Below are 23,769 nucleotides of genomic sequence, written 5' to 3'. Positions count from 1 at the left end.
AAATGCTGAGTAGAAAAATAGATATTTTATGAAATTAACATAATTTCCATAGCATTCAATCTCCTAGTCACCTCTGGAGGGACAGGAAAACTAAATAATTTAGCTTGGAGGTGGGAAGACAAAATCAAAGCAGTCAAGGTAGGAAGCTTTCAAAGAGGGAGCTACAGCTTTGAGACACAAACCACTGAAATCCCAGACTTCAAGGCACCTGTGATACCAAGGGCCCTCCTGACAGTCTCAGTGAGACCCTAGTTCTGCCCCACCCCCACCATCACAGGCTCTCCTAGAGAAACTGAACTAGTATGCTCCCATGGCACACAGCAGAAGGGAAGGGTGCTCTGCATGATGGACAGGTAGTACTTCCTTCAGACCTTCCCCTCCCTGAGGTGGGAGTGAGAGCAGAAGTCCTAGCGTACCTGTCAGGTTCACTGGCACAGGCTAATGTACATATGAGCTCATGTAAAGCTTCAGGGCCATAAGAGAAGACCAGACCCCATCATGTGATCTAAGAGAAGACCTCATCACATGATCTTAGAAAACTAGAAAGATGAAGGGATGAATGGAGTCATCCTGGAGTAATGTGTTCCAGGGAGAAGAAAATGCACAGCAGGAAAAGTTACTGTAGCCTACCACTATTGTGGTATTAATGTGCATGCAGACACACACATACACACATACCTACACATATGCACACACATCACATACACACACCATACACACACATCACATACACACCTCATACACACATACCCACACATACATACATCATTCACACATACCTACACACACACATATACACACATCACATACACACATCATATACATACATCACATATACATATCATACACACATGCCTACACATACATACATCATACACACATATACCTACACATATGCATACACATCATATACACACATCATACACACACATCACATACACATATCATACACACATACCTACACACACACATATACACACATCACATACACACATCATACACACATCACATATACATATCATACACATATGCCTACACATACATACATCATACACACACATACATACACATATGCATACACACACACATACACACATCATACACACACATCACATACACATATCATACACACATACCTACACACACATCACATACACATATCATACACACATACCTACACACACATACCTACACATACACACATCATACACACATACCTTCATACACACACACATACACACAATTTTCAAGGCACACCCTCAGTGACCCACTTCCTTCAGCAAAGCTTCACTTCCTAAAGGTCCCAGACCCCCCCAAGACAGCGCCACCAGCCAGGAGCCAAGTGTCCACACATGTGTCTGTGGGGACAGTCACATTCCAACAACTTTTCTTGGTGGGAAATAAAAACCAATGGAAAGACTGGGAGTTTAAAATCTGAGACTTAGAGATAAGTCAATACATTATAAATAAAATAACCAATTAAAAGACCGACTTACACGGTCACTCCTGAAAGACAGATATCTAAGAGCTCAGAATCACTGAGGCGGGATGGAAAGTAACCGATTTTGGTATCTCTGATGAGTCACTACATTTTTTAAAACATTTTAGCTACTTGTAGATAATTCTCTGATTAAAATCTAAATTAACTTTCCAATCCATCAAAATTAGGTCAAAGTTAATGACATCTGAGACGCTAATGATTTTTATGACACAGAAACTACAGCTGCGCCCTGGACCCAGGGTTCCCAGCTCTCTGATCTCATGATCATAAGAACTCTGTTATCATATCCTACTAGCAGGAACTTTTACACGTAGACTGTAGGGTATTTGTTTTTTCTTTAATTTATTTTTATTGGATATTTGACTATAGAGTATTTGGATAATGAGATGCACGAAATGACTTGGAAATTCAAAGCCTTTTTAAAAATTAAAATCAGCATCTTTTTAATATTATATTATATTATATTTATTATAAGAACATAATGAATAATATCCAATCTGCATTCATTTCACTAACACTAGTGTCTTCCATGTATACTGCTGTATAAAAATTGCCAGTAATGGAGCAGGAGAGATGGCTCAGCTGTTAGGAGCTTGCCGCATTACCAGAGGGCCCATGTCGGTTCCCAGCACCCACATCAGGTGGGTCATAACCATCTGTCTATAACTCTAGCTCCAGAGGATTCCACAGGCACCTGCGTCACCTGCATTCAAATGCACATAAATACATCAGACACACACAAATATACACATACACATTACATACACACCTTTACATATACACATCAAAAACACAATACATACACACATATTACATACACATAGACACACATACAAATACATTACATGCACATACACATAGACACACATACGCATTACATACACATACACATTACACACACATACACATATTACATACACATAGACATAGACACACATTACATACACACATACACACACACTTTACAAACATACACTTAACACACATACAAACATATTACATACACACACACTTTACAAACATACACTTAACACACATACAAACATATTACATACACACACATCACACACACATTACATACACATACACATAAACACACATACAAACACATTACATGCACATACACATTACATACACTGCACATGTACACATAGACATACACACACATCACATACACACACATACACTTAATTAAAAATAATAAAAACAAATCTTTAAAGAAATTATCAATGAATATTAATATCATGGGGCCATGGCTCAGGGTCCAAGCAATTGCCTAGCATAGAGCCAGGGTTCAGCCCTCAGCACCACAGAGGAGAAGCCACTGAACTAAATGTAGCACAGTAAGACTTAGCATGTCTGAGGTAAGATCACCCCCAGAAAAATACATTTCACAAATGTAAACATTAAATACGCACTGACATTCTAAAGGAGTACTAAGCAAATAATTCTCATAAAAATAAATCCATGTTCAAAACCAGCCACTAGCCTGAAATGAAAACATGTAACGAGTGGTAAAGAGTTAAACAAGAGCTGACGTGTGAACTGAGGGTGAGGCTCGGATGTTGAGTGCTCGGCTGACAAGCACACCCTGCCTCTGCCTAGCACGCGCCATGCCCTGGGTTTGATCCACAGTACCACACGATCCAGTCATGGTGACTCACGCCTATAATCCTAGCTGGGGTGGAGGGAAGGCAGAGAAATCAGGTCAAAGTTATCATCAGCTACATAGTAAGTTCAAGGCCAGCCTGGGCTACACAATTAGTTTAAGGCCAGCCTGGGCTACATGGTGCCATTCTTAACTTTTAAGAAAGGATTAATACTTAGTGTTTAAATGTTCTTTTTTTTAAAAGCAAAGTAAATCATCTTATTTTTATTTTCTGTGTTTGAGAAAGAGGTTTGTGTGCGGCATATGGACATGGGTGGCATACCCATGCACATGTGCATGTGGAGGCCACAGGAGGGCATGAGTGTCCTTTATTGCTCTCTACCTTATTCCTTTGAGGCACAGTCTCTCCCTAAACCTTTTTGGGAGCTTACATTTTGGCTAGGATGGCAATCACCAAGCTCCATAAAACCTGTCTTGAACCCTCACAACACAGTCGTTACATGGACACACAAGACCAGGCTCGACGTGTGGGTGCTGGGATCCAAACACAGATACTCAGGGTGGCACAGAAAGTGCTCTTAATCTCTGAGCCATCTCTTCAGCGCCTCATTTTAAAGCCATCCATAAATTTTACAGGATTATTCAATTGCCATTGAGAATCTCTTAAGACTGTAAAGAATCTGGGGAACTCATGAGGAGGCAGACCAGCAACACATGTCATCCTGGGGTCCCGACATCTGCAAACATACCACAACTGAACTAATAACTTGACAGATGCCTGAGTCTATAACCCAGGCTCACCTCACAATCCTCAAGGCTGAAGAGGTCAGTAAGCGTTTAACTGCACTGGCTACTCTTGCAAAGAACCAAGGTTCAACTCTCATCACTCACATGGTATCCCACAACTGCCTACAGCCACATCTCTAGGGGAAATGATGCTCTCTTTTGGCCTCCTTGGGCATCAGGTGTTCATATGGTACACACACATACATGTAAGCAAAACATTCATACACAAAAAATAAAAATAAGTCCTTTTTAAAAATCACAAAAAAATTAAAATATCACGGTTCTCCTGCCTTCCTCCTCTCAGGTACCAGCATTATAGGTGCGTACCACCACTCCTGGGCTCTAACTTAACAATAAATTTTGAAGATAGTTCTATGTGTGTTATTTTTTAAACAAATCTGGGTCTTTTATTGAGAGTAGCATGCAGCTGTTGCTTCCAAGAATGCACTTACGGTGCATTCTGTCATCTTAACTGTAGTCAGAATGCAATCCTGTTATATCTAATTCCCACTAGACTGAAGACAGTTTTGCAGACCATGAGACACACTGTAGAGGGCTTCAGTACCACAGTTCAGTTTCCACTGCGTTCAACACACCAGGTCTGTTCAGACTCATAGACTGTGCATAGGAGTGTCTTCATTTTGACTGAAAGAATGAACTATCCTCCTCAATCTGAGACACAATCACTTTGGGCTTCAACTTCTTAATTAAAAAACAGCACTGTCGAGGTGAAGAGGACCATCTGGTACTTTAGAGGAATGCTGTATGGCAGAACACACTGAAGTACTGAGAATATGTTACACAATGCCCAGGAGAAGATCATCTTAGCCTCCTGTGCTGGTGCTGTAATCCCAGCACTTGGAAAATTGAGAGAGAGGGATTAGCCTGGGTTACATACTGAGCCCAAGGACAGCCTGGGCTATATTTTAAGATCCTCAAAAGGAGAAAAGAAGAAGAAGGAAGAGGAGGAGAAGGAGGAGGAGGAGGAAAGAAAGAAAGAAAGAAAGAAAGAAAGAAAGAAAGAAAGAAAGAAAGAAATGTTAAAGGAGAGAGGGAAAGGGAGGAGAGGGGAGAAGGAAGAGGGGAGGGATGGATGAGGGAAGCGGGAGGGAGGGATGGGGGAAGGGAGGACAGGGGAGGGGAAGAGAGGGAAAAGGTAGGGAGGAGGGAAGGAGGAGAAGGAAGGGCAAGGGAGGGAAGAGGGGAGGGAAGGAGGGATGGAAAGAGGAGAGGGGAGGAGAGGGAAGAGGGAAGAGGAGAGGGAAGAGGAAAGGGAGGAGAAAGGAGGGAGAGAGGAAAGGAGAAGAGAGGAGGGAAGAAGGGGAGAAGGGAGGTGGGAGGAAGGAGGGAGTAGAAGGAAGAATGAAAGGAAAGGACTGGAGCAAGAGAAGGGGGGTTGAGGAGGGCAGAAGGAAGAGATAAGAGCCATGAGCTCTGCGGACCAGCTTTCAGTTTTTCTATACTTGTAGTTGAACAATTTACCTTTATCTATAAAACAATAAATTAGCAAATATTAATTTATAGAATCAAAGCAACCTGGTTTTATTTGGCCTACACTTTCGTTACTGTTCACTGTCAAAGGAAGTCAGGGCAGGAACCTGGAGGCAGGAGCTGATGCAGAAGCCATGAGGGGTTGCTGCTTACTGGCTTCCTCCCCTTGGCTTGCTCAGCCTGCTTTCTTATAGCACCCAGGACCACCAGCCACAGGGGTGGCCCCACCCACAACATGCTGGGCCCTCCCACATCAATCACCAATTAAGAAAATACCCTTACAGGCTTGACTACAGCAATTCCTATGGAGGCATTTTTTTTTTCAATTGAGACGCCCTCCTCTCTGACGACTCTAGCTTTTATCAAGTTGACATAAAACTAGCCAGGACATTCGTATCTGATACTGATATTGATACCCAGTAGGATCAGAAGACACGGACTGAAAAAGAAAGAAATGTTTGATTATTGTCTGGCAGCTATCACTTAGAGAAAACTAATTCAAAACCAGTTGCCATATGGACCTACAGAAAGGGACATTTCTGAATCCTAACATGACCACTGGATATTTACTGCCCAGGACATTGCCACAAGCTGCCATCTAAGAGGGTCTGAGGCAAGCTTCCTAGAAACAGAATCAAAAAAGTGAGCTAGGGGTCAAGAACACCTCAAGAACACACCCCACAGAATCAACTAAGCAGGGCCCACAAGGGCTCACAGAGGTGGAAGTGACAGACAGGGACCCTGTATGAGTCTGAGCTAAGTTTTATGCATATGGGTTATGATTGTGTAGTTTGGTGTTCTTGAGGGACTCCCAACAATGGGACTTGGCAGTTATTTCTTTTTGCCTGCACTTGGGACTCTTTTCCTCCTACTGGATTGCCTTGTTCAGCTTTGATGTGAGGATTTGTGTCTAGTCTTATTGTAACTTATGCCGTGTTCAGTTAACATCCCTGGGAGGCTTCCTCTTTTTTAAAAAAGAGAAATAAAGGAGAAGTTGATCTTGGGGAGGGAAGGGAGGAAGAGACTGGGAGGAGTAGGGAGGAATTGGTGGGTGAAAGGAAGGAGGGAAGGAAGGAAGGAAGGAAGAAGGGGAGGAAGGAAGGAAAGGAGGGAAGGAGGGGAGGAGGGGAGAAGGGAGGAAGGAAGGGAGGAAGGAGGAAGGAAGGGAGGGAGGAAAGGAGGGAGGGAGGGAGGGAGGGAGAAGGGAGGGAGGAGGGAGGGAGGGAGGGGAAGGGAGAAGGGAGGAAGGAAGGGAGGAAGGAGGAAGGAAGGGAGGGAGGAAAGGAGGGAGGGAGAGAGGGAGAAAGGAGGGAGGAGGGAGGGAGGGGGAAGGAAGAAAGAGAGAGTTGAGCTGGACCGGCCAGTGGCCCCCTTGCTTCTCCAAACCCTCTGTCCCTCACTTTCTTGTGTTAGATGCTTGTCAACCTAATGCCCATTTGTACACAGAATTATAGTACACCTGAGCCTCTGAGGGTAACTGCAAAAGTCCACCTTTCCAACTACCCCAGTCAATCAAATGCCTCCATGGTGCAAGTCCATCCCTGGGCAGCTGCTTTTGGAGTTGAGCATCTGCCTCAGGCTCAGCACCCTCTCTTCCTCTCTACCACACCCCAACCCTACTTTTACTAGGTTCATCCACTGGTTTTGTTTTTGAGACAGTCTCACATGTAGCCCATGCTGGCCTAGAGCTCACGATGTAGTTCAGGCTGGCCTTGAACCCTTCGAAACTTTGCTGCCAAGAGCTGGGATGATCGCCATTCTCTCTGGCTTCTGTTTATTTATACCTGGAAAGGACAGTCACACAGGCCTAACTTGGAACCAACCTTGAAGTTAATGAGGTCATTTCACAAATCATAACCAAGAGAGATGCCTCCTCAGAACAACGAGCTGACCCTGCGGAGGAGAAGACAGAGGTACCCAATGAATGAGGTGCCCAGCACAGTGCCTGGCTTGGCACAACATGCTTAGAGTTTAGAAAGCCAAGAACGCTTCTTGTAGCTGTGTTCAAGCTTCCAGCCTGACTCAGTGTCGTCTGATGCACACACGAGACAGCCACAGAAAACCCATTGAGGAGGAAAGACCAGAGAATGCTTTTGTGTTCTAGCCTTGAAGGTAAAGAACCCTTGGGGAAGCTGAGGGTGGGACTCAGTGGTCAAGCACTTGCTTGGCACATCCTGGGTTCAATCTCAGCCACCAGAGATAAAATAGAATCAAATCCAGATGCCTGGTATTATAAGCACATACCTCTCATCCCATCACTTGGGAGGTGGAGACGGAAGTATCAGGAGTTTTAGATCATCCTCAGCTATGGTAACAAGTTATGCCAAAAGGCAGCCTAAGCTACCTGAAACCCTGCCACAGAGTGGGGGATGGGGACAAAGAGAACCCCAGAGCTGGTCCTAATTTCCATAAGGTCAAAAATAATGGCAAGGAAATGATAAATATCATTTTTGAGACAGACTCTAATTGTGTTGGCTAACCTGGAATTACTATGTAGACCATCCTAGCCTCAAACTCAGAGACCCACCTGCCTCTGTCTCCTGAGCACTGGGATTAAAGCCATTGGCCACCACACATGGCATAAATACAATTTTTAGAGAGGTAATTTTGCACAGCAGAGAAATCCACCAGCAGCGCCATCTCCCTCTCCAGTGTATCGTATGCACACCTGTCTCCAGCTACACTGTATCCTGTGAGCACCGTCTTAGTTACTGTGACCAAACATAAGCAACATAAAGGAGGAGGGGCTCATTGAGGCTCAGGGTTTCAGTGGATACTCTGTCTTAGTGAGGCAGGAGCATGAGGCCTCTGGTGTTACACCTGTAGTCAGGAAGCGAAGAGCAAACGGGAAGGGGACTGAGCTACAAAACCTCAAGGCCTAGAGACCCACTTCCCCCCAGTGAGACTCTGTCTCCTGAAGGTTCCACAACTCTTAAAATGGTTCCAGTGCTAGGGACCAAGCATTCAGACACATGAACCTGTGGGGACATTTCCCATTGAAAACACAACAAGCCTCATGTTAAACTTCTAGAAGTCATCACTGTATCTGTGGATATTTATCTGATTTCAGTTTGGGATTTTTCGAACACAGTTTAGTGAGATAAATTTGTTCTTAACATAGTTTGTTGTATAATTCTTTAAAATTAATTACCTAGCACTTGACTATATAGTCCTAGGGGAGTATATAATATAAATAGAGGTATGGCAAAAGTCTGGGGCAAGACAGAAGTATCTGGGAAAGCCACTGAGGTAGGTGGCTTCCAAAGTGCTCGGAAGTTTTGACCTGGGGTAACTTTTTCCAAAATATCATCAAAGTCAAAGTCGCAGAACTATCCCTATGTTGTTGTTGAACATGAAATGTCACCCCAATGTTGACAATTTGTTTTCCATTTGGTTCCCACTCGGGGAGGGCCTAGGTTTTCATCTGCCCTACTTCCTGTTTGCGCTTGACTTTCTGATCTACCAAGGTAAATAGGCCTCATACTCCAACTGCTACAACCTGTGCTTCTCTGTATCTTCCCCCCCATCAAGGAGTGTATCCCCTCAAACCATGAGCCAGAACAAACCCTTACTCCCTTAAGTTGCTTTTTTTGTCTGGCATTTGGTCATTTCAGTAAGAAACATAACTAATGAACCTTATGTTAATTCTCTGGGACGGAAAGAAAGAAACCCAAATCTAAGCATGTGCCCACTTTACCATGTCCCAGGAGTCACTACAGACCCCAAAGGGGGTGATCAGGGAAGGACACTGAATTGACCAAGATGTTCTTTCAGAGTGAAGATGTCAGGGAGATGGCCTAAGGTTCTGAATGGGAAACTGAAGCATGGCCTCTAATCTAAATGCCACATACGCTCCTTGACGCTGACTTGGCGACATTGGCCCACTCGATGGGTATACCTTTTTCCCACAGCTGTGATTCTGATTTTCCCTTCCTTTTTATTTAATCAGATTATGATTTAAATAAGAGGTTAAAAAGTAGCAACTGGGTGGCCATGAAACACTGAGACTCCTGGATCGGAGCTCCTCACTGGTGTCTTTTTGACAGCTTTCAAGCTGAACCTCAAATGTTGCATCTCATCAAACATGGTCCCTTCCAGACCCAATTTCTAAATTCACACACCAGATGAAGTGTTCTCCACCTGGAGATGATCAGGATGCGAGCCAAATGGGAGCAGCCTGCAGCCTTAGACCACAGACTTGCGGCCCACCTTGGAGGCTGAAACGAAGCTACTGTACTCGCATCCCAGTCTCACCTAGCACTCACTAACAACATGGGCTCTCCAACCATGGCTCCTGCAACCTGCTTGCTCTGACTGCCTCGCCGCACCCTCTCTACCGAGGCTGTGCTCTTCTGTGTGGTGGGGCTGGTGGAAAGTTGACCATCCAAGCCAAGAGCCAACACAGCTAGTGCTGGATAAATGACTTGAAGTACTTTCTCAAGGGACCCTTTCCAGGTACAGGAGCGCCTCTTAACCAGATTTGGCTAGAGCTGGCAGACTGCCTTGTTCGGGAGCACAGTAAAAATCAAACTACAGACACGGTTTGGAAGGCATAGAAAGCTCAATGCTGACATCTTATGTATTGAAACCCTGTTACATAAAACTGACCACAAAGCCCCAAATTCATACTTTCCTACTTTGTGAGGCTGGTTACCACTAGGAATAAACCTGTGGAAGTGTGAGGCTGACTGTGTAGCCTCAAGAGGCCTGAGCATAAGGCTGAACCTCGTTCCAAACCTTGGGGGCGAGATCAATGCCCTGGCCCTTGAGAGCAGCCAGGCCTGCGGCAAGGTGAGGGAGCCGGGGCTGTGGTCTCACCACACGAGTCTGGGGGCAAACACCGGCCTGAGCCAAGGCAGACCCAATAGTCGCTTCCGGGACCCCTTTCATGTACCTCATAAAGCCCCAGACACATTGGCACAGTTCGCAGGATTTAATGAAGCGTAGGCCCTGACTGGAGCCAAAGGAGCATTAGGGACTCAGAATGAGGCTCTTTCATACCCTGAGAGATGGTGATGCCAGAGGCCAGACTTCTGCATGAGCTTTCTGCTCAGACACTCATCATGGAGCTCTTCTGGTTTTCCTCAGCATGTCAGTGACATCCACAGCAGGTCCCTCCCTCCCATCTTTGTTTTGAAGCTGAACCCAGAATAGTTCAGACAACCCCAGGACTGGAGTTGGAACTCGAACCTCCTGACGGTGACATTTACACCAGGCTAAGCTCCCTGCTCTGCCTCATCCAGTCTGTACAAGTCCGCCTAGGAGAAATTCCCCATGCTGCTTCTCACCCAAGATACCCTAAATGCAGACAACTTAAGGTGGTGTACTTGTTCCACTCGGTCTTTCCTTGGGCTTGGAACACCTTGGGCTTCAGTGCACATGCCTGTGATGTGTGTCCCTGTACCGAAACCTGAAGGAGTGTTACAGGGAGGAAAGCTTTCTTTTGGCTCACAGTTTCAGAAGCCCATCATCAAAACGGGGAAAACATAATGGAGGACGCCATCCATAGCCAAAGGAACAGGAAGAGAGGTTGATCACAGCACAGGACCGGGAGAGCAGAATGTGGACCAGTCAGAGGAAGGGCTACAGCTCTCTCCAAGTGTTGTCTATCATGAAGCACTAGATTCCATCGCCTAAAGGTCCCACTGCCTCCTAAATACCATGGCCAGCTGTTCAAAACAGGTGTCGGTGTGGAACAATTCAGAGTCAAATCATGGTAGTGCAGACCTCGGGTGTTAGACGAGACTTGTATCATCCCTGACCCTAATAATGCAATCATCTTGGTTTCTTCTAAACACCCAGAACCTCCACATCCAGAAATCACCAGAGCAAGAGAAAAGATCCCACCAGAACCATGACTCTGTGCTCCTGGTGAGCCCTCAGCAACTCCAGACAGCTAATAAATAAATGGTCTCTTCTCCAATGATGGCCTGGAGTCAGGAGAAAGAGGTACTTGGACGTCAGGCCCGCCCATATTTTAGCACCAATGCTGCTATGTCCCACTGTGAAGCCCTCCGACACTTCCTGCTAGCAAATGTAACTGAGGATACACGAGGGATAGATGGATTCGTCTGGAAGGAGTGCGGTCAAGATCTTGGCATCCAGAGCGGAGACCAGAACAACCACCCAAATGTGGGAATGGCTTTGGCACAGAGCACGGGTGGAAACTGGAGGGCTGGGGAGGATTCCGAGGGAAGCTTCAGTGAATTGTGGAAGTTCAGTGAGCACACGGGACCATGGCTATGGCTGAGGATTCAAGGAAACCTGGGCAAACGCTACAGGGAAACCGGAAGGAAGGAGCTCTTACCGGAAGCAGAGAGCTGCACCGCCACTGGCCGTCTGCTGGGAAGAAAGGTCCTTGGTGAGGTGAGTGGGCCCAGCTGAGAATACTGCAGCCAGGGTTAGTGTTAACCAGCTTCTTCCTGGTGACGGTAACCAGTACTAAAGCATTTCAGTTCGCTTGTGGACATGGCCAAGTACTTGACACACATCTTAAAAGAGAAAGCACATGTTTTATCTTGTGGCTTCACGAATTTCCATCTATCCATTTCTACCTCTATTGACTCCCTAGTGAGGTCAAACAACGCGTTGGTAGACCAGATGGCTGTGCACTTCATGGTGGACAGGAAGGAAAGAAAGACAAAGGAAGCTTTTGCTCTCTGCCTGCTTGCTCTCACCTTGCTGGCAAGTCTATTCCTTCACCAGCACTAGCGCCTACTCCTTCAGAAGTTCAGCATCTACTGAAGATCAGCTGAGACTCCAGCCTCCTGGACTGAACTACCTGGATTCTTGAACCTTCTATTGGTGGACAGCCATTCTTGGACTAGCTGAATCACAGCCTGTAAACCATTCTAATAAATCCTCTTAATATATATTTTATATACTGGTTTTTATATATGAACATATATTAACATATTCATATATCATGTCATATATATAATTAATATATATTCATTATATAGGTTCTGTTTCTCCATCCTCATAGAAGCAGGAGGAGGGGGGATGGGATGGGGGTTTCTGGGTGGGGGAAATGGGGAAAGGGGATAACATCTGAAATGTAAATAAAATATCCAATAAAAAATTAATTAAAAAAGAAATAATTATGTCTAATAATTTTTTATACTGCTGAGGCAGCAGCCTTCTGACAAGGAAAAACTTTAACACAATGAGAATACATACACATTTAAAAAAAAAAAAACAGTTCTCCTTCTCTAGAGAATCTTTACTAATAGAAACTGCTAGATAGAACCAGCCAGGAAGCCATTAAATACAGGTCATACATTTCAGAAAAGGACACAAAGTAAAAATCAAGCCCAAGCGAGACAGTGCACACTGTGATTAAAACAACAACAACAACAACAACAAAAAAAAAAAAAAAAAAAAAAAAAAAAAAAAAAAAAAAAACCAGTTTTGGGCCACGAGAGTTCATTCAATTAAATAATAGAACTTTCAAGAATTTAAAGACATTTTCTCCCTCATCAGAAGTTTACAGTTTAAAGGGGCCTGTTTAAATTTGTTAGCGTGTTTTCTAGTGCAGTAAACTCCAAAAGGAGTCACAGAAGACCCATACCAGTTATTAAGGAACAGTGGCTGAGAAACTCTCAGCTCTGACTGGAAAGCACAGAAAAGAAGATAAAACAAAAAGCCACAGGCTCAAGACTTCTGTGACACAAGAAGCAGGATGGGAAAAAGTGCTCAGCTGTAATCCTGACTAACATGGAGAAAGGAGATGACCCAGAGATCAGAGTGCCCAGAGGTCAAAGTACTCAGAGGTCAGAGTGCTCAGAGGTCAGACTGCCCAGAGGTCAGAGGGCTCTGATGTCAGAGTGCCCAGGAGGCAGAGGAAAGGGTGATGCTGAGGACACCCAGCCAGGGCTGTGGCAGTCCCAAGGAAGGTCCACATTCACCCCACTGAAGTTTAGGGCTGCCTGAGGTTCTATGTTCTGCCGGCTGCCCAGATTCTGAGCAGGAGCAGCTAGGACCATTATCCAGGAGGGAAACAACTTGCCTTTGTGGCTCGTGGGTTACACAGTGAGAGAGATAATGGGATCAAGACAGGATAACAGAATACACACAGATATAACAAAAGCAGAGGGGAACTGTGCAGAGCCCACCTCAAGTTGAAGAGGCTGGGGAGGGAGATGAATAAGAACTAAGTTAAAATAAAATGTCGACATGAGACCCACTTCTTTGAATCCAAACAAAATTTATTAGAAAAAGGAGGGGTAAGGAGATGGTTCTGTTACTAAAGCACTTGCCAAGCAAACATAATGTCTGAATCTGGTTCCCTACAATATACATTTAAAAGTCTAGATATGGTGGTACAAGCTTGTAATCCCAGCACCAGGAAGGTGGGAACAGTAGCATCCCTGGGGCTGAAGGGCCACTCAGGCTAACCTACTTGGTGGTTTTCAGGCCAGTGAGAGGCCCTGTCTAAAAGAAAGGAAGAAAGAAAGGAAAGAAGAAAGGAAAGAAGGAGGGAAGGAAAAAAGGAAGGAAGGAAGGAAGGAAAGAAAGGAAGAAAGGAAGGAGGGAAGGAAGAAAAGAAGGAAGGAGAGAGGGAAGGAAGAAAGGAGGGAAGGAAGGAAGGAAGAAAAGAAGGAAGGAGGGAGGAAGGGAGGGAAGGAAAGAAGAAAGGAAGGAAGGAAGAAAAGAAGGAAGGAGAGAGGGAAGAAAAGAAGAAATTCATCTAAGGAACAACACCCAAAATTGTTCTCTGGCTTTGTAATGGCTAATCTTGGTGTCAACTTGACCACATCTGGAATTAACTAAAACCTAAGCAGCTAGGTGTAGCGGGATCCCCCCCCCCCACTACATTTGCAATAAAGCTCAGCAATTGGACAGTATGAAAGGTAGGCAGAGTGAGGAGTGAGGAGGAGAAGAGGAGAGGAAGGGGAGGAGCGAGGAGAGGGGAGCAGCCATGGAGAACCACGGATGGGTTGAAAGCTATCCTGGGTAGCAACTTCTACCAAACTCTAACTGTGTGGGCATCTTGTTAGTGGGCATTTCCAAATACAGAAGTTTATTGGATATCTTTAAACATTAAGAGTCTTCATTCTACCAGATACCTCGAGGATGGTGGATATTGACTGGGGTCCAGCCAAGCTTTACAGGGGCAGCATGATGGTTGGCAGTTTCAGCTAGGCACACCTGTGAGGGATCTTTCTTGAATAGATTATTTGAGGTCATAAAGCTTACCCTAGATATGGGCACACCTTCTGGTGGCCCAGTAAAATGATGTGGAAGAGGGAAGCTTACACACTTTTTGCTTTCTTTCCCTCACTCTCTGGCCAGTTCCTCTACTGTGCTGCTGAAACACTCCCTCCCTGATGTTATAGGCTACTTCCTCTAACACGGATGAAATCTGGCAGCCTTATAGGCCATGCCTGGTACTCTAGTGCCAGATGGGATTATTGATACATCCTATCTCATGGGCTGAACAACTATCAAGTCACTGGCCTTTTCATCAGAAGACATTCATTGTTGGGCTACCCAGACCACATTTTGAAAGCCACTCTAATAAATGAATGTTTGCATGTATGTGTATATATATATGTATGTGTGTGTGTATTTCACTCTATCAGCTCTGTTCCTTAAGAGTACCCTGACTGATACACACACATGGGACCATCTCTCACTCCTGATACAGACACTGTGGGGGTGTTACAGAGGACACTTCCAGATGAGCCCATTGTGCAGATTTAACTTGAACAACATCCTAGACTTTGAGGGGGAATTGTAATGAGGTAATGTTATGAGGGACTGCATGCGTTTTGCATATAGAAGGGATGTAAAGATTAGAGTCTAAAAGTTGGGCTGTGATTGCCAACCAAGATGGCCTATTAGATTCTCACCCTCCTCTGTCCCCTCCTACAATGTGCCAGAAGCACTCAGTGTGACCAGCAGTGTGTGGTGCTCTGCCACTGCCAAGGCTGGAACATATCTCACATCTTGATGGAACTAGAAGCAGGAAGAAATAGAGGAGAGGGTAAAGAAGGCTCTAAACCTCATAGACCTGCCTGCACAGCCTTCTAGAGCATCGACACCAGCTGAGGACCAGTGTTCTATCACATGAGTCTATTTGGGGGCACTTCCCACTCAAGCCACAAAGAGCAGGGAGGTAATGTGCGTTTCCATGATCCCTAAACCCGGAGTTGGGTGGGAACTGGGTTTAATCAATTCACAATCTAAGAAGACAGGGGCAAAACAGGGCATTTGGATCACAGTACTTAAAATCTGTGGGTCCCCAGACTGAAGACGGAGTTTTCAAACCTGGTAGGACGGGAAGTCGGGTGGAGCGGAAAAGGAGGGATGCTGCAAGAGCCTAAAAAGAGTGAAATTCTGAGTCACCGTTTCCATCACAGTGAGGATAGAGGAGGCATCTCCATAGCGTCTGCCTGACAAAACGCTGGAACAGGCTGGGACTAAATAAAGCAACAGGAAAGGGAGGGTCTTGTCAGCAGCCCTCGGTTCAGTGGGATGTTTTGACTACAGTTCGGCTCTCGCACTCTTTGCTGAGAACTGAGTAGAGCTGGTATACGCACAGTCCACATACGTACTCCAAGGGGATTTTTTTTTTTCTTTTAATTTCAGAAGCCCCGTCTCCCGCCTCATTCTGACCACATTAGAACCTGGCATCGTGGGACAGGGCTGGGTTTGACCCTGTCCCTGGAATAGTTGAGATGTCTCTCCTGTTCATTTTTCTCTTTCTGTCTCTTACTTCTCAGTGCAGAGCCAGTGAGAGGAGCCAGGTGGAAACTAAGGCTCTCTGTTTATGACTGAACAGGTACACCACAAACAGCGATGCCAGTGTTCTGCCCATGGCCTCCCACACACCCAGACTGCCCCAAGCCCCACCTGGAAGGACCAGGCCCTGGTAGCCAGGACGATGGTCCCATGTCTGGACTTATTGAGACCAGGCTTATTTGCTTAAGAACAACATTCGAATAGAGGCCCCTCAGAAAACTCACATTTCCATATTGACTGGGGATTTTTGTTTATTACAAACGAGGTTAAGAAACCATTCTGTATAGTGGCTAAATGAAAAAGCAATATGTGTTCAGAGAGCCCGGCAGCAACCATGATAATAACTGCATTTTAGCACTTATTTCATGGCAGAATCTTCCCTTGAAGGCACCTGGGGGTGGGGGTGGGGGTGGGGGGTCATCATCCCCATCTCTCCAGTGAGAGAATGCTTTGCAGATAGGCAGCAACTTAACTGCAGGTGGCCACTCTGGGGCACTGTGTAGGGCTACAGCAGGCGGTCCCTATGCTCTTCCATGTTGCTGGGGCTTTAAATGTGTGTATATTATTACAATGTATCTGACAAGAGGTGGCAAGAAAGCAAGTCTATTTCTTCCTATTTTTTTTTTTTTTATTATATGTGTGTGTTTAGCATGTGTAAATGTTGGTCAGAGGACAGCTTGGGGGAGTTGCTTCTCTCTCTCTACCATGTGTCATCCGGCTTGGTGGGAAGCACTCCCATAAACCCATCTCACTGCCCCTATGATTTTTGTTGTTTGTTTTTGAGACAGAATCTCATGTAGCCCAGGCTAGCCTCCAAATCACTATGCACAGCCAAGGATGGCCTTGAAGTTCTAATCTTCTTGCCTCCACCTCCCAAGTGCTAGGATTTCGAGACTGCTTCACCAAGTCTGGTTTATTCGGAAACTTAATCTAGGTCTTCATGTATGGCAGGCAAGCTCTCCTCCAATTGTGGTCCAGTCCCAACCATAGTTACGCTGGGAAGGAGGAGTTATACCTTTAAAATATGTTTTTATACAAGCATTCAGCTGTTCTAGAAAGTCCCGGGCAATCTCTAGAGCCTGACTTATTATTCTCTACATCGCTTGCCACTGACCCTGTTGTCAGAAGGAAGACTTCATAGCCACTGGCTACTATATGCATGGTGGCTATTTCCTGAAGGCAGTGGTATGGGCATTACAAGAATAGATTGTCTTTGCAGTCTATCACCCAGACTGGGACACTGCTGAGAATGAAGGTGGTGGGCAGGGTACCTGATTGCATGAGCTAAGGTTTTCACCACAATGCACCCTCAGCCCTTTGCACTTGTTGCTTGATTCCACATACATCCATCACTACAGATCAAAAAGATCCTGAATAAAAATTATTCAACTGGACTGAACCTGTATATACTCTTTCTTATCCCACCCTACCCCTAGATGACACTGTAACAACTGTGTATCTACACCCTATCCCTAGATGACACTGTAACAACTGTGTAGATACACCCTACCCCTAGATGACACTGTAACAACTGTGTATCTACACTCTACCCCAGGATGACACTGTAACAACTGTGTATCTACACTCTACCCCTAGATGACACTGTAACAACTGTGTATCTACACCCTACCCCAGGATGACACTGTAACAACTGTGTATCTACACCCTACCCCTAGATGACACTGTAACAACTGTGTATCTACACTCTACCCCAGGATGACACTGTAACAACTGTGTATCTACACCCTACCCCAGGATGACACTGTAACAACTGTGTATCTACACCCTACCCCTAGATGACACTGTAACAACTGTGTATCTACACTCTACCCCAGGATGACACTGTAACAACTGTGTATCTACACCCTACCCCAGGATGACACTGTAACAACTGTGTATCTACACCCTATCCCTAGATGACACTGTAACAACTGTGTAGATACACCCTACCCCTAGATGACACTGTAACAACTGTGTATCTACACTCTACCCCAGGATGACACTGTAACAACTGTGTATCTACACCCTACCCCAGGATGACACTGTAACAACTGTGTATCTACACCCTACCCCTAGATGACACTGTAACAACTGTGTATCTACACTCTACCCCAGGATGACACTGTAACAACTGTGTATCTACACCCTACCCCAGGATGACACTGTAACAACTGTGTATCTACACCCTACCCCTAGATGACACTGTAACAACTGTGTATCTATACCCTACCCCTAGATGACACTGTAACAACTGTGTATCTCCATCCTTCTTTGCGCCATCACTAGCATCTAGAGATGGTTTAACGTATTCAGGAGGATGTGTGCAGGTTTTAAGCCATTTTACTCACAAACCTGAGAGTCTGAGGACTGTGTAGTTTTTTTTTGGAGGGGGGGAGGGGGGTGTCTCCTTGGATACCATGGTGTGACTGAAGAATCAAATGTCCTGCCTGAAAAAGAAGCATCACTGCTTCTTGTTGTGCGTGCAAGTCAGAATTTAAAATCAGACAAAATGTTGAGTACAGTAGGTGATTACAAAAGAACAAGGGAACTGGGGGGTTGGGGGGGGGGAGGGAATGGCTATGACCAAAGCCCACATGCTTATGTGGAAATGTCACACTGAGACCTGCTAATGTGCACAATTACTAACTGTGAATTCAAAACCTCTTCTTGAGAAAATAAAAGAGTACCTCTAATTTGTGAGTTTGATGCTTGTTTAAATCATGTCAAATGTACATAATGGAAATTCATCACCAGCACAGCAACGCCGTATTTACAGCTATGACATGGCTGCCATTATTACAGCTAGGACTGTGGCTGCCATTATTTTCAAAATGCATAATATTTGGGGAAAGTGTTAGCGACCTGCCAAAGTTGCTCTTCATGACTGGTGAGCAGCCCTGATGCTCCAGTGGTAAGGGCAGATGTTGGAGAGCACCCCAAAAGTTACCAGCTTCTGTCCCTCCAAGCTGAACGGTAGTTTCCTGGTCTCTGTGGCAATTCACAACTTTCCCCAGGACATGTGTGTTACCTTGGCCACACCACAGGTCCGTACACAAACACCACACATCTAGGGAAGACTATCAGTAAATAGCACAACTTGACTCAAAAGCAAAGCTTGAGCAGTCCCAGCTGGGGCAGCCTTGTCTGGACCAGTGTAGATGACTAAGGAGCCCCAGGAAGGTGAGTCACACAGAGTTGATCTGTCCTGTGACTCAAAGCTGAGCTCATGCACCCAGGTGGTGTTGTGAACACACGCTCCAGAGGTATCAAGTGCCGCCAAACAGAGGAACCAAGGAAACAATGCCACCTCACCTCCGCTCCAAAACCGCACTCTGACCCACATGAGTTATTTAATTTTACTGTACTCCGGATACTATCCAATTTTGAGAGTAGAGAAACTGAGGCTGGGAGGGCTTGCCGTTGTCCACAGCCAAGTTTGTTCATGACCAGAGCAGTATCTAGATTATCACAGCACTGCTTGGCCAGAAGCTATAAATGGGAATTTACACAGTCTGAAGAAACATTTGGTTGATCCCTCCTTGCATGATTTTTATTATGGTTTCTGTTAATCTGTGTAAGATTTCTGGTGGTAACAGAGTTGTTTAGTGCTTTGTTTCTTCAGTTCTATCATGGGCAAGTTTTATGTCAGCTCCATTAAGTTAAAAGACTGTTCGGGTATCCATGATACACACCTCTGGGGCTGTCTGTGAGAGCATTTCCAGAGAGGGTTAACTGAGGAACAGAAAAAAATTAGCTGAGGAAGACCCTTCTTCCTGTAATGTAGGTGACCATCCCAAAGGCTGGGGTGGGGTTCTGGACAAAAACAAAAAACAAAACAACAACAAAAGACCAAGAGAGAGAGAAAGAGAGAGAGAGAGAGAGAGAGAGAGAGAGAGAGAGAGATATTCCAGATCCTGAGACATGCAAAGCCAGCTTTATGTTCCTGTTGGTTGTCATGATGGAGCCACAGCTTCTTTGAAATAATTATCATAGAGACAAAAGAAAAAAGAAAGAAAGGAAGGAAGGAAGGAAGGAAGGAAGGGAGAGAGAAAAGAAGGGGAAACAGGAGGAGGAGGAGGAGGAGGAGGAGGAGGAGGAGGAGGAGGAGGAGGAGGAGGAGGAGGAGGAGGAGGAGAATTCATACACATTCTATCACAAGCTGGAAAACATTCTGAGCCTAGTTTTATAGAGAGTACATTATTTTTCTGGCACACAGGGCTCTAAAGGAATGAGCATGTTCACTCCAGCCACAAAGGCAGTCATAAGTAGTCGAGATTCTCTGGGTCTCTCAAACACCACCACCCCCACCACCACCCCGGCCCAGAGGAATGACGGAGCCACAGTCGACCACACATGGCCACTGTGGCTATGAGGCTGGAATTCGCTGGCCAGCTCCTCAACCATGGTTTAGAATAAGCATCCCAACACAGGCGCGATGCTTGCAGTTCAGATTTTTACCGCTAGGTGGCCGAGAATGCTGGCGATACCGGTTAAAGGCTTTCCCCAGAGCTGATCCACTTCAAAGTTTATAAAGTTACAACTTTAGGTAGGAACTGTGAGCGCCACAGAAACAGGCTTTGATATTTAAGCAGAGTGAGAGAATATTAAGCCAACGTAGTAAAACAAAAGTTTATAACACAAAATCCCACTTCATTGTGGCAATTTTTAAAAGCTAACTCCTATTTTTAAAAGAGGCTGTAACTGGTCTGATGGGACAAACAGACGTTTTCTGGTGGTAGTGGTTCGATGTCTGTCTCACTGGGATCCAATGTCTGCTGACTGCTGCCGAGTAATCTCCGTTTCACTTTTTCCGACATTTAAGAGGAAAACTTTAATTTTTTTCTCCTATATTCTCCACCACTACTTCTTCTTCTTCTTCTTCTTCTTCTTCTTCTTCTTCTTCTTCTTCTTCTTCTTCTTCTTCTTCTTCTTCTTCTTCCTCCTCCTCCTCCTCCTCCTCCTCCTCCTCCTCCTCCTCCTCCTCCTCCTCCTCCTCCTCCTCCTCCTCCTCCTCCTCCTCCTCCTCCTCCTCCTCTTCTTCTTCTTCTTCTTCTTCTTCTTCTTCTTCTTCTTCTTCTGAGGAAATGGTCAGGCTCCAAACATGGCAGAGATCAGAATTACTGGCATTCTCTTCCACAGATCCTGAGACAGCCTAACCTCGAAGGGCCTCCTCACTGACCTGGGACTGCTGGGAATGGTGTCCAGGAGAATGGGGGCTGATTTGTTCTGCCTGGGTGACTGCTCCCAGTGACCCACCCACCTTGGCCAATCATGAACAATTTCTTTCTCTAAGAAACCCTTTTCTACTCTAACCCCTGACTTTTTTAATCCCTGAACCAGAATAAACTATAAAAAGAATAATACTTTGGGGTTACAGCTAGGGGGTGGGGTTCTTATCCAGCTTGTATGAGGTCTGGGGTCCATACAGGAGGGGAATTAAACCAGTCAGGAGACTCAAAGTAGACGCACTTGCTTGTCCTCAAGCATGCCTTCCGGCGACTTGCTTGGACTTTTGTGCCCTTGTGAGCATTGTGTGCCAAGAGAATCATCTGATCCCAGTGTTCTAGGCTGTTCTTCATTTTTACTGTGTCCTGCAATGGCCATTTGTGAACTTGCAGACCAGTTGTATAGAAAAGGTCTTCCTGGGCTGCAGAAATGGCTCAGTGGTTAAAAGCATTGACTGCTCTTCCAGAGGTCCTGCATTCAATTCCCAGTAACCACAGGGTGGCTCACAACCATCTCTAATGGAATCTGATGCCCTCTTCGGGTGTGTCTGAAGACAGCAGCAGTGTGCTCACATACATAAAATACATAAATCTGAGAGAGAGAGAGAGAGAGAGAGAGAGAGAGAGAGAGAGAGAGAGAGAGAAGAAAAGGCCTTTCTATTCTCCTACGGAGAAATAAATGTGCTTTAGGCAGAGGCCCTCCTGAAATGACTAAGGACTAAGCCAGTTTGGGTGACACAGCAAGACTCTACCTCAAAAAAAAAAAAAAAAAATTAAAAAAAGGAGTTAGAGGACAACCTGGCACAGATGTGACCCTTATAAAGGACTGACAAAAACAATGTCATGCTGGTTACTCAGACACCCTCACAACCCTCAGACAACCTCAGGGGCCTTGTCATCCATAATGGGGAGGACCCTACCACAGTCAGCAATGCTTGACAAAATCCTTTTAAATTACATGCTTATTGTGTGTGTATGGGGGATGTGTGCACCACAATGCCAACACGGACACCATCAGACTACAACTTATAGGAACTGAGTTTTCTCTTCCCACCCTCTGGGTCCCAGGGATTGAACTCAAGTTGTTGGGCTCAGACCCAAGAGAGTTTACTGGCCAAGCCGTCATCTCCCAGACCCTTGGCAAAAATCTTGAGTGCAACAAAGTATAAACTTCTCCTCCTTTACTGCACAGTAGTTATATCCCTGGGAGCATCTACATATAGTTACAGTATGTAAAAATAATAGTAATGCTTGGTGCCTATTTGGTTTGTGGTGGTGGTTTTGGGGTTTTCTGACACAGGTTCTCACTTTGTAGCCCTTGAACTAGATATGCAGACCAGACCATCCTAGAGTTCACAGAGATCCACCAACTTCTGCTTCCTAAGTGCTGGATTCAAAGGTGTGTGTCACCATGCCCTGCTGGCACCTACTTGTTAAAAAGACTTAGGTACATGATGGGAAATTCATTTTAAAAAATCAATAAAAATTTTTTAAAAACTTTGATACTGGACCTGGTGAATCTAGACTCTCATCACTGGGGAAGATGAGGCAGGCAGTTTATAAGTTTGAGGCCAGCCTGGGCTACAGGACACCCTGTATCTGTCTGTCTGTCTGTCTGTCTGTCTGTCTGTCTATATCTATCTAACATCTATCTATCCATCCATCCATCATCTATGTATTCATCCCTCTATCCATCTACCATCCATCCATCCATTCATCTATCATCTATCTATCTATCCATCTATGTATCCATTTATCTACCTACCTACCTACCTACCCATCCATCTATCTTTAAAAGTATATTGGCTTAGGGTTTTTTAAAGACTTACTCTTGTGCATGGATGCAAATGTAACTGCAGGTGCCTATGGAGGACAGAAGAGGATGCCAGATATTTTGGAACACACAGAGGCTACTGAGGATTCTGGACAATCCAATTCAGGATTGTTCTGTTTATTGCAAAGTGTTCAACATCTAGAGTGATATCAGAAGTGTCAACAGACGCCCTGGTGGTTTCCCAAATGCTGTCCCAGTCAGGGCTCCAGATTTGCTGATAAAAAGACCCAAGGAACTGAGACCAGAGAGCACTATTCCTGGTGTGTGGACATACACCCTGGAGAGAAGAACAAATGTATCAAATGCACTGTGGCCTAACACCCAAACGGTCAGGGCTTGGGAAAGTACTTTACAAATAATGTATATGTGTGCATGTAGGTGTGGCATATTCATGTGTGTAGGTGTAGGCATATGGAGGCCAGCCGTCACAAGCTATTCACCATGTCATTTTGAGACAAGGTCTTTCAGTAGCCTGGGACTTGTCTATTAGGCTAAATTCGTAGGCCATTGAGCACCAGGGGTCCTCCTGCCTCTGCTTCCTCTGGGTTGTGATTAAAGTACATGCCAAGTTTTTACT

This window comes from Arvicanthis niloticus, chromosome 9 (assembly GCF_011762505.2).
Source record: "Arvicanthis niloticus isolate mArvNil1 chromosome 9, mArvNil1.pat.X, whole genome shotgun sequence".
In the NCBI taxonomy this organism is placed as follows: domain Eukaryota; kingdom Metazoa; phylum Chordata; class Mammalia; order Rodentia; family Muridae; genus Arvicanthis; species Arvicanthis niloticus.
This window is presented reverse-complemented; position numbering follows the sequence as displayed.